The sequence below is a fragment of the Garra rufa genome, chromosome 4 (assembly GCF_049309525.1).
Source record: "Garra rufa chromosome 4, GarRuf1.0, whole genome shotgun sequence".
Taxonomy (NCBI): domain Eukaryota; kingdom Metazoa; phylum Chordata; class Actinopteri; order Cypriniformes; family Cyprinidae; genus Garra; species Garra rufa.
Window position 1 is genome coordinate 30,948,358 of NC_133364.1, and position 10,520 is coordinate 30,958,877.

Genomic DNA, 10,520 nt, shown 5'->3' on the forward strand with positions numbered 1-10,520 from the left:
CACAGATTCATTATGAAACTCATAATCATGCTGAGGCTGTGTAGTTTAACACATGCCGATTGCACATATGAGCGCATATGATCTGCTCCGTGTATTGCGTCTCTGTGTAGGGGGTGGGACAATACGGACTCTAGAGAGCATTTGATTGGACAGAACGTTTGATAAGAAACTGAAGTGCACGGTGATATCATCAAAATCGTTGATTCATATTGGCGGAAGTGACGAGACTGTAAGTTTTGAATGCCCATATCTTGTAAACGCAAATTTTGTCGTTGTTTTGAAGCACACTAGCTTATAGATAATCTTAAGGATAATATATTCATACTAAAAGCCAAAAAACTTTAATTTTGATTTCAGGGGGACTTTAAACAATGTATCACATATGAGTCTAGCACTGGGGATTTACCATTCATATTTGGCGATCTTAATATTGCACACATTCTTTCACCATATGATACAAATCCCAAAGACTTCAGACATAAATGGCAGTACTATTTAGAATGTACAATAAAAAGTTGAACATTTTTTCTATTACTGTATCATAATTGGATATATAAAGACACAAATCATGCCTGGGCAGCAGTTTCTTTGGTGATGAACACACTTTCTCCTTCCTACATAATCATTTGTTTATTTCCCTGCCCAGTGATGTTTGGCTTGTTTGTGGTAGGACCAGTACGGAGGTTGAATATGTTTACTAAAACACATTCAGTCACCATGATGGTGTGCAGCACGGCTGAATCACACGACGGTTGTTGTTGTTTTTTTTCTCAGATATTCCACATGGATATTTTTTCATTGTTGTTGAATGTTGAAGGTTTGACATGTGTTGCTATGTTCTAATAATATTTTGAGTCATTAAATCTGGGCCACAGAATGGATGAATAGAAATTCACACCCTTGGACTAAATAAAATAAAATAACGACTGGCTCATTTATAATCTCAATAATTTAGATTGATGCTTTGTGAGGTGAATTCCATTCATATTAAACTGCATCACTGAATTAAAGTTTTCTTTAGTCCCAGTGGGTTACTGGAGGACGTGATTCAAACGTTCAAGGATGTTTATTTGTCCCAGGGGTTTTCCCACTGAAACTATTTGCTCCCAACTATTTGTTCCCAAGCGTCCAGACACAAAATGAGGTTCCCTCATCGCTCTGACATATTCATTTACACCGCAGGAGAGGGAAAAAACTAATTTACTGTTGGGTCACAGAGATGCTGGTCTGAGGAGTGAACCTGATAATAAACACACTAATAGAAAACTGCTGAAAGCGATTTGTCAAGCCTAAGTGTTATTTCCAGAAACTATGCATAACTATATGAGCAAATAAAAATGAGTGTAGGTATCTCTCTAAAAGCACATGCTTGATTTCATTCACCTAGCTGTGCATCAGCGTAATGATTTCTAATTTAAAATTCAGTTCTTTTAATATATAAATCTATGGTGCTTTGACTTCAACATATAAAGAATACTGCATATTCTATATACTGCATATTCTATATTATCTACATGGACAATTGAAAATATAAACTGACTTTTTTATAGTAACTTCAGACTTCAATTTTACAGTCTTTTTGGAGATGGCATACAGTAAATGCAAAAGAATAACTGGTGCAAAAACAGTTTGCCTCTAGTTGCCTTAAATAATTATCAATAAATAAAACTGATCCATATCTGACTTCGGGGCAGTCGTGGCCTAATGGTTAGAGGGTCGGACTTAAAGGTTGCAGGTTTGAGTCAGGGATTGTAGGTGGGGGGAGTGAATGTCCAGTGCTCTCGTCCATCCTTAATGCCATGATTATAGTTAAGAAGAATAGAAACCTCAATAACCTCATATTGCTGAGTTAACCCAATGTGGGTCATTTTGGCAACCCAGCACTCAGTAAAAAAAGGAAAAAACGCCTCAGGTTTTGTATGAAACCCTAGTTTCTCGAGGGAACGAGACGCTGCATCATAACGCTTTGGAAAGGCCTTCAGTGTTTCATATGCTCTGAATATGTGAAATCAGTCCAAAAGAGAAGCGCGTGTGACGTCACGGACGGGGTGACGTCAGGAACCAGGAAGCTATAAAGCACGTGCGGTGAATGCAGCCGGCAGCTTCTGCCACCAGGAGCGCTGCAGGGATGCCGGAATTGTGACTTAAAGGGATAGTTCGAGCATTTAAGACATGAAGTTGTATGCAATCCTTATCAGCACTATAGTGTATACACACTGACCCACACTGCGTTCACCTCCCTTGTCAGAGTTCTGGCCGCTGGAAGTTTTTCAAGAAAGTAGTCACGGTTAGTTTCCGGGGCCTCAAAACTGTGCGTTTTTACGTGAAAAAAATATATGCGTTTCAAAGCTTGATTAATTTACATCACAAAAAACACTCCTGACAAAAATCATACCTCAGTTTTAATCGGCACTATATTCTTCCCGTTTCCATCAATCCGCGCTGCTGTCAGTTCGCACGTTCCGATCAGCTGTTCCATTACACACTCGAATGACAACGACGTAAAAAGTAGAAAATTAACAATGGTGCGAACTTGTAAATTCCCAGGTTGTGACCACAAGAATGTGCAGGGATCACCGTTCAGATTCCATCGTTTTCCTGTTTCTGATATAGTTATGAGACAGCTTTGGCTGGTTGCCATCGGCTACTCTGCGGGAGCTAAAATATCCAGTATCAAGGATTTTCGTGTGTGCGCTCACTTCAGCGTAGACGATTACATCCCCAACCAAGGAGGAAAAATAAAAAAAATGGATTTTAAAGAGTTCTGCTGTACCAGTACCACGGGTAAGCTCTATTTACTAACTTTATGTCGCATACGACAGGTTTATTTTGAAGCTAACGTCGGTTTTTAGGCTAACGTTACACTGAGCATATTCTAACCGGGGCAGTGATAGCATCGACAATAATCGACTGTCTATGTGGTGAGAAAATCGGCAAATGTCATAACTAATGAATTTAATTGAATCTATATAACACAACAAAATATGATGCTTTGCTATATTTGTTATTGTCTGTAACTATGCAGAACGTGTGTCGGTATCATCGTGTTTATAAGTGTGCTTGAAGTCACATACAGGTAGGTCTAAACCAGGTATCTCCAACTCCGGTCCTCGTGAGCTCCATTCCTGCAGCTCGATGTTTTCCTATGACAGGACACCTTTCTCAAATGAGACATTCTTTACAAGCCTGCTAATTACCCGTTGATTTGAGTCAGGTGTGTTCCATCAGAGAAAAACTAAAACCAGCAAGACAGTAGCTCACGAGGACTGGAGATCCCATGTCTAAACTGTACAGTAAACAATCTGATGTTTAGACTCCTGTGGAAATCACGTGAAACGAGGTCTAATATAAATATATATATATCGTCTGTTCCGTCTGACATTGTGCTAAAATTGGTTTCATCATCAGAAGTTTCGTAGGCAGACATGTTGTCAGCGAGTCGCGCTATCAACAGCTGATCGGAACGTGCGAACTGACAGCAGCGCGGATTGATGGAAACGGAAAGAATATAGTGCCGATTAAAACTGAGGTATGATTTTTGTCAGGAGTGTTTTTTGTGATGTAAATTAATCAAGCTTTGAAACGCATATATTTTTTTCACGTAAAAACGCACAGTTTTGAGGCCCCGGAAACTAACCGTGACTACTTTCTTGAAAAACTTCCAGCGGCCAGAACTCTGACCAGGGAGGTGAACGCAGTGTGGGTCAGTGTGTATACACTATAGTGCTGATAAGGATTGCATACAACTTCATGTCTTAAATGCTCGAACTATCCCTTTAACGACACAGCGTCTCGTTCCCTCGAGGAACTAGGGTTTCATACGAAACCAGAGGCGTTCCCCTTTGGGAACGACGAGCTGCGTCATAACGCTTTGGGAACAATATGCTTACGCCAGAATTCCAATGCCCTGTTCTGTGTGAAGCAGGTAGAGAATTGCAGGAATGCCCAAAATGGCTGCCGAGAGGCAGGAGAAAGGGGCGAAAGTAGCCCATAACAGTTGCTGCTGGTCAGGCAGGAAAAGAGCAGCCTCAGCCTACTCGTAGAAAGGGCGAAAGAAGCCAGAGTAAAAAGAGCGGCCTCAGCCTACTTGTAGAAAGGTCGAAAGTAGCCCAAGGTAATAACTGCTGGTCAGGCAGGAATAGCCCGGAATAAGAGACGCAGAGGCGCCACAGGTAGAAAGGGACGAGTGCGACTGAAAGTGACCTACTACAAGGGAGGCCTACTCGTAGGACCTCACAATTGTAAATGGCGTGAATCATTCCCAGCATTTGAAGTATCCTGCAGAGGTGTCACTTGTCAGGAAAACTTAGAGCCTTGGGTTCCATCAGCGAGGGAATACCAGAGGACTCAAAGAAAGGAAAAAAATGGCATCCATAATCACCGCTTAGGCTTACCTAGAAGCTGGAAGACTTCTGTAAGGGGACCAACCTTACAAGAAACTGGTCCGTCTTCCTCCACAGGGCAGATCTGTGGTCGTATTAATCCAGTGCTCACACTGGACAGATACAAATAAACTTCTAGTGTTCCGGTTCCTAGAGAGAGGAAAGTAGGCTCTGTGCACTACGGGCTGTGGTGCTATAAAGGGCACCTAGGGCATGTACCCAAATTATAGGTGCAAACTGCTTGATCAATCAAGGCAAAAGAAAAGGAAGGCCACAGGAGGGCCTGTAAGTATCCAACTCTCCTAGAGAGGAACACAACAGCCAGGTAGGTCCACTGAAGACCCCAGCCTCAGCGCACCATAGAGGAAGCATGACACTGGGGGAAGTCTCCTGAGGGAGATGAGGCGGGCTTGCAAGAAGTCCAGTACTGAACCTACTGGGCAGTGAGCTGGGTGCTATCTGCACTTAAAGAACAAACAAGTTCCATTTCCCGGTGTACACTTTCCTTGCAGAGGGAGCTCTGAATTGGAGGATGGTCTCAGCAACCTCGGTTGAGAGGAACTGTGCCCCCTCAGGGACCACACCCATAACTTTCATAACTCCAGACGAGGGTGCAGGATGGCACCCTCTACTTGTGAGAGGAGATCCCTCCTGACGTCAATTCCCATAGGAGGGCCATCTAGGAGAGGAGTCAGATATAAAGAGATCCGGCCAGAACAGGGCCTACCAATAGGAGGCGGATTCCGTCCCGGCGCACTCTCTTCAGAACTTCCAGGAGCAGAGTGATCGGGGAAGGACTGGCATACAGAGAGGGTCTCAACCATTCTGCAGCATGGTCCCCAATCCCAGAGGAGCTGGACGACCAACAAGACCATAGGTCCAAGAGTTCCACCACACTGGATGGAGGTCTCAATTCCCCGGGCCTCAACCCCTGTCTCGACAGGACGACTGCTCCCATATGAGATGTCCAGGATATGAACTGCTCTCTTTCCAGAGGAGTGTGACCTGGAACCACACAAGGGTCTGGTGTGCCGCTCGTATGAGGGGCGCGACCACAGAGCTCCTTGATGGTAGGAGACTGCTCACTGTGATGTGGTGCGCAACAACACATGGCAGTCTATGGGGTCTGGGAGAGAGTGTTTCCAAAGCAGAAACACGGCCTAGAACTCCAGGCGATAGAAATACCAAGTAAGATAGTATGTTCTTCATAGACCCAGGGCCGCACAGTCAATCATGACTAGGCCCCAAACAGGAGTTAAAATCTTTCCACATGTCTAGGGGGCGGGAACAGCACCTTGAGGTCCTGATCATGTGGAGCGGGTTCGCCCCTCGGGGAGAACCACTTAGTCCTGTTACCTTCCTTTCGAGGGAAGGATGACACCTGGGGAAGTCTCCTGAGGGAGATAGTACCGAAGGGAGCATGGAAAGCAGCGAAGGCCGCCACGTAGCCCTTCACCATAAAGTGTGTCTTACCGGCCGCGAGGCGGGCTTGCAAAAAGTCCAGCACTGAACCTACTGGGCAGTGAACTGGGTGCAGTCTGCACATAAAGAACAAACATGTTTCGCTTTCCGGTGTACGCTTTTCCTCATAGAGGACTGAAAAATATTATGTTGGACACAGCTGACAGTGGACAGAGTACTAGGAGCCACCTCGATGGCCACCTATTTAAAGAGAGTTTCAGTTCATATTGCAAAATCAGAACCTGCAGTTTTTTGTTTTTTTTTTGTTACAGGACCCACAGAGACATATTTGACAGAAGTTTCATGCTGCTAAGTTTTCTACTAAGGAGATAAGTTGACCTCTGATGGAATAAGAGGTGGCGAGCCCCACCATGCCGCTACGTAGAACAGGAAGGAGTAATGAGAGAGACTCGCGAGAGACTGCTGCGCCCTGAAGCACTGTAGGTGGCAGGGTTAGCAGGCCAGTCTCTCGAGGGCACTGGGGTTACATTGAATTGCCCCAGGGGGCCTGCCCTCAGAAGCCCTGACCTTATCTCACTCTCTCGACTGCTATGGGGACCGGTTCAAACCAAGCAGGAGACAAACGTGCCTGTATCGTGGTAAAAACCCACACTACACCTAGATAAGTGGTCCTCAGTATTGGAAAAAGCACACTTTCCTAGGCATTTTAGTCTTAACCCCAACTTTCCATGTGGGCAAAAACAACATCTCGAAAGTGATGAGGGTGAGAGTGCAATAATGGCCAAAAGCAAAGGCTGCTCTGCCCAGCAGCCTTAATTTGGTTTTAATTCCTCAGAATTAAAACTATGGGAGCAGAGCTAAACATTCAACTTCACACATTTAAGTGGCAATAGTTTGTGACATTATGAATGAACACATTTATGAATGAACATATTTGTGAATGAACACAGCCGTCCCCTCAAGAACGGCTTTGAGTGCTCAGCTCCCGAGCAAACTACACATCAATTGCATGAATCCCAGCCCCCTATTTTTAGGCGAGAGCAGGGAGAAACAAGCGATCAATACATAGTCTGCTCGGAGAAAGACAGCTGCAGCAGCGCGAATTTTCTCTAAAGAGAGAGAGAGCACTTGGGAGCGAAGCTGCGAGCTCTGAATCAAAGGAAGAAGTACCGCAGTGCGGGCTTTGAAACCCCAAAAAGAGCGCGCTTGAGAAGGCAGAGAAAGATTAATCTTTCACCATATATACGTGTAGTCCCCACGAACACAGCACCCATCCTGCCTCAGCAAAAACGGGACCGAGCCGCGGGGAAAACACTACAGGCAGTCAGCTCCGTCGAGAACTGACTCCTGTGCTTCGCTCCCAGACAGACAACACAGAGATCGTGTGGATCCCTGCTCGTAGTAAGACGAGGCAACGGGGGAACACACATACTGGATTGCCTGCTTATTTTGATTGTTTTGGACATATTCCCTCAAAAGAAAGCCGTGCAAACTGGCACGAAAAACAGGGAATACAAGACACACACAGAGCGCAACTGAAAAGGCAGAAGCTGCCGGCTGCATTCATCGCACATGCTTTATAGCTTCCTGGTTCCTGACGTCACCCCGTCCATGACGTCACATGCGCTTCTCTTTTGGACTGATTTCACATGTATTCAGAGCATAGGAAACACTGAAGGCGTTCCCAAAGCGTTATGACGCAGCTCGACGTTCCCGTAGGGGAACTTGGTTGAGTTACCTGTTTTGAACTAAGTGTTGAAAAACAACAACAAACAAACTGAAGAATGTATATTTGAGGGACGTACTATCAAGAAACAGTACATTATCTGTAAAAATGCTAATTTAAGCTGTTGACTCATGGGGAACCCCTGTCATTTCCTGATCATTCTCACACTGTCCTTGTAATAAAGGCAAAAAGTCCCAAAATTGTTCCCATAAAAATTGCATTGCAAGTTACTTTAAATACTTACTGTGACTACTTTATGAACATATTTCATCCAAATCCTCCAAACCCATCAGGACAGAAATAACAGCTCTGTGTGCAGTTTGTGGGTGGAGAAAGAGATGCATTGGTCAGCTGCCAAAGCTGCCTGATTCAAACTGATAATTAGAGAAAGCAGTATACATATGAAGCAGAGCATAGTGCTGAAATAAAGAAGCATTTTTTATAAAAGGTATGTGAGAACACAACTGGAAGACACTGATGGCATCTGGCAAAATGTGATATGATCTGAGGAGACCAAAATTGACATTTTGGAGTGGACTCCAAGCACTATGTTTGGTGAAAAGCAAACAGCACACCACACAAAACACACCATAGCTATAGAAGCATGGTGGTGGCAGCATTATGTTGTAGGGGCTTTTTCTCTTCAGCAGGGACTGGGCGATTGTTCAGCATTGAAGTTAAAATGGATGCTGCCAAGTGCATCCAAATTCTAGACAGCTAGGGTGGAGGTGTTATCTTCCAACACCACAATGATCGTAAATGTACTGTACCATCAAAAGAACAATGCAATGGCTTAAGGATAAGAAGGTGAATGTCCTTGAGTACCTCCAATTCCAATAAATTCTTTGGATGGACTTGTAGACAGCAGTCCATTGCCGCTCACCCTGAAACTTGACTTAACTTGAATCTTCAAGGAAGAATGGGCAAATATTCCCCAATCTGCATGTAGGTGTGCAAAGCTAGTACAGACACATACAAAAAGATTAAAGGCTGTAATTAAAGCCAAAGGTAACTCTAAAAAGTATTAAATGAGGGGACTGATGACCTTTCCTGCCTGATATTTTAGTTTTTTTTTAAATTATCAGAACTTGCCTTTTTCGTTCATTGGTTTGATGTTGTAATGACACACATAATATGTTCCTCTGAAGCCCTCCAGCTCCTCTTGTCTAGATCTGCAACAAGCAATTTAATTGATGCTATTTGCACAGCAGTGTCAGGCTACATGCTTAAAGCAACTTGTCTGTTTATTTACTGGCAATTGCAAATCTCTGTACCTGCAACAACAACAACTGCTGCAACAATAATGGCAGCAGAAGCAGCAGCCATTGCTCGTCTGGGGCCAGATTTTCCTGAAAAGGGCAAATTAGCATGAGACCACAATGGAAAAAAAGAAGTAAAAAGTTCTGCAGGTGACCTACCGGCAGTTCAAATATTTAAGAACATAGACGCAGTTAGCTCATTTTCATAATGACTAATGCAGTCTACTAAGAGCAGTGCATATTAGCAACTATTACAGCCATGTCAAGAACAAAATGGCTTAAGCTTTTTTGGCAGTTAAGTAATAATTTATATATAGCAAGCTTCTGCAAACCTTAATAAATCATATTGAATGATTATTTAAATACTCACCTCACAAAATTATGTCTAAAAGGAAATCCATACAGAGTTTTTTAACACCAAAAGTTTTTTGCGTAAGATATTGGTAAAGCTGTCTGCTATTCTGTTAGTACTGTACAGTAATAGCACAAATCTTAGATATGTTGTAACTACATTAAACTGTATACAACAATATCACAATTTTATAATATAATCTTTTGATTTAACGGTCATCTCGTATTAAATGGTCTAAATTTAAAATGAACCATCAAAAAATTGAATTAGAACAGTCTACTCAGCTGTTTTTGAGTCTGTCTTGATCACTTCTATAACTGTCTGGTTTGGCTTGGCTACCAAACCAGACAGAAATAGGCTACAGTGGACAGTTAAGACTGCTTAAAGGATCATTGGTGCACCCCTGTCTGCCCTTTAGAACCTTCAGAGTAAGGAAATGAGCAAGCAAAATTATTTCTGACCCCACACACCCGAGGCACTAACTCGATTAACTTCTACTCTTCAGCCAGAACAACCAAACACTGCAGTGCAATATAAAAACACCTGTGCAATATGTAAATTCATATTTATACATTTATAACCCCATAAAATATTCAGTCCACTATTTGTCATATCTTGTTTGATATGTATATTTAAATTTTCTTTTCAGCATATTGCTGTATGTATATAACAACTCTCTCTACTGTACATACATTTTTATTATTGTGCTTTTATGTAAATATGTAATATTCATTATTTCTGTGAGTACTTTGTTGTATATTTAGCTGCATCCTAATTTTGCACACAACCCTGTTACTGAATCATTTCCCAGTTACTAAAAGCATGATTCAAAGACAAGCAATAAAAACGTATTATTATTATTTTCTTTTCAGTTTTACACAATTTGTAGTATTGACTGCATTCATCAAACTCAAATGTATGGTTATTGTAAGACAAAAATTGAAAGCTTTAAGTTCCAACCTGGTTTCTTGCATCCCTGTTGTAGGTTTTTAATTATTCAAGACTAGATGAGCCCTAGAGACAGATCCCCTGTGAAGACCTCGTCAACTAGATGGCAATGGTCACAAATCCACAGCAAAAACCACAAGAACCAGGCAAGTCCTCTGCACAGACCATGTGGCAAGCTTCAGCTCCTTCCCCATGTGATGTTTTCAGTCTTCAAGTGGTATGAACTGGATGGATGTTCTTTGCAATCCCAGTCCACTGCCTGACTTTTGTTGCAGCCTGGAATTAAACCATACCATGTTGGTTCGTCTGGCCAGAGGAGGCTGGCCCCCTGACTGAGCCTGGTTTTACCCATGGTTCTCTTGTGGAGTTTGATGAGCTTTCTGTATTTATATAAAAGTATTCAGGCTGTATCAACAGTTTAATGGTTTTCA

General features: G+C 42.8%; 1 long non-coding RNA gene across 1 annotated transcript; it reads right to left on the reverse strand.

Annotated features, from left to right (window-relative positions):
- Positions 1–8,622: 8,622 nt before the first annotated feature.
- Positions 8,623–10,273, reverse strand: LOC141333826 (uncharacterized). The gene is made up of 3 exons (XR_012355432.1): positions 10,102–10,273; positions 8,805–8,879; positions 8,623–8,702 (listed from the first exon to the last, which is right to left on the reverse strand). It is a non-coding gene; the product is annotated as an uncharacterized lncRNA (long non-coding RNA).
- Positions 10,274–10,520: the final 247 nt, after the last annotated feature.